The sequence below is a fragment of the Apium graveolens genome, chromosome 3 (assembly GCF_009905375.1).
Source record: "Apium graveolens cultivar Ventura chromosome 3, ASM990537v1, whole genome shotgun sequence".
NCBI lineage: Eukaryota > Viridiplantae > Streptophyta > Magnoliopsida > Apiales > Apiaceae > Apium > Apium graveolens.
In genome coordinates, this window is record NC_133649.1 from 92,241,788 (window position 1) to 92,243,471 (window position 1,684).

The following is a 1,684-nucleotide window of genomic DNA, read 5'->3' on the forward strand; positions in this document are numbered from 1 at the left end:
ATAGTTGGTCAGAGAATCGACCTTCATAGTCAACGCCTTTGGCTGCGCAGTGATAGCCGTAGTTGTATCCATCTCCAGAATTCCTACTACCTTTCCTTGTGGTAGCCTCTGAGTTGGAATATGATATTCATTCGCAGTCATCATCTTAATTAGCATATAAGATTCCTCATAGCTCTTAGCCCATAAGGAGCCACCTGATGCTGCATCGAGCATAGGTCTTGACTGTGCTCCCAAACCATTATAAAAGCAATTGATAACCATCCAGTCAGGCATTCTATGATGAGGACACTTCCTAAGCATCTCCTTGTAGCGCTCCCAAGCTTCACATAAAGACTCACCTGATTGCTGTGCAAATTGAGTAAGAGCATTCCTGATTGCAGCTGTCTTTGCCATAGGGAAGTATTTAGTAAGGAATTTCTGAGCAAGATCCTCACAAGTCGCAATAGAACCAGCTGGTAAAGAGTGTAACCAGCTCTTAGCTTTATCCCTCAGAGAGAATGGGAAATGTCTCAGTTTCACAGCATCTTCAGAAACATTATTGAACTTGAAGGTATCGCAGATCTCGATGAAATCCCTAATGTGTATATTGGGATCTTCCGTTGGAGCACCCCCAAACTGGACTGAATTCTGCACCATCTGAATTGTGCCAGGTTTGATCTCAAAGGTATTAGCTGCGATAGTTGGCCTGACAATGCTAGATTGAATGTCATTGATCTTTGGTTGAGAATAATCCATCAGTTCTTTCGTTGATGCTGCTGGTTCTCCTATTGTAATGATCACTTCTTCTTTGACTTATTTAACTTCTTCAAGAACTTCTTCTTCTAATTCTTCAACTTCTTTATCTTCTTCAATTGTTTCCTTACGAGACTGAGAACGTGTTCGCATACACGCTCTCTTAAGTACCTGAAACACAATAAAGTAACCGTAGTAAGTAAAGTAATCCGAGTCAGTGAACTTCAACGACCACTGATGTCAAGCACATAAACTAAAAATTAACACCGAGTCCCCGGAAGCGGTGCCAAAAACTTGTTCACAATAAAACACACATGAAAATACATGCAAGCGTACGCGATCACAAGTAGTATAAGATTTAAGTCAAGTTTGTTCTAACAGAGACTGATTTAGGTTAAATTCAGATTATGCACTTATGCAACAATGTATGATTATCGTTCACAACTAAGACAAGTAAAAAATTTGATTTGACTAACTACTTAAGAGATTATACTAGCATGCATTAACTAAGAGATTAAAAGTGAATTACTTATATGAGAATAAAACATGGGATTCTAACTTCATTAAATACTTCATTCAAAGTTTATGTCTTTATCAATAGTATGCGATAATGATGATAACTAATCAGATAACATGAAATTAGTATACGCTATCTTTCGATATACGTATACCCTACTACTAAGCATCCACAATTAAGATAGAAGCCAAATAGACACCACTTATGCTTAGACCCTATATGTCTATAGAATTTGAAAATATAACGGTTTAAGAACAAGTTATCTATTATGATTATATAGGGTGTGTAAGATGGTTAAAATTACTCCACGAATTATGCGAATTATGCATGTCAATTCATACATAAACCTATGCTAGCATGGAAAGTTCTAAACCTCTATATCCACTTTCGCTTCAATAAAGATTAACTAAACAATCTTAGATGTTAGCAACACAT

General features: G+C 37.0%; 1 non-coding gene across 1 annotated transcript; it reads left to right on the forward strand.

Moving 5' to 3' along the window:
• Positions 1-271: 271 nt before the first annotated feature.
• Positions 272-376, forward strand: LOC141716192 (small nucleolar RNA R71). The gene has a single exon (XR_012572910.1). It is a non-coding gene; the product is annotated as a small nucleolar RNA R71 (small nucleolar RNA).
• Positions 377-1,684: the final 1,308 nt, after the last annotated feature.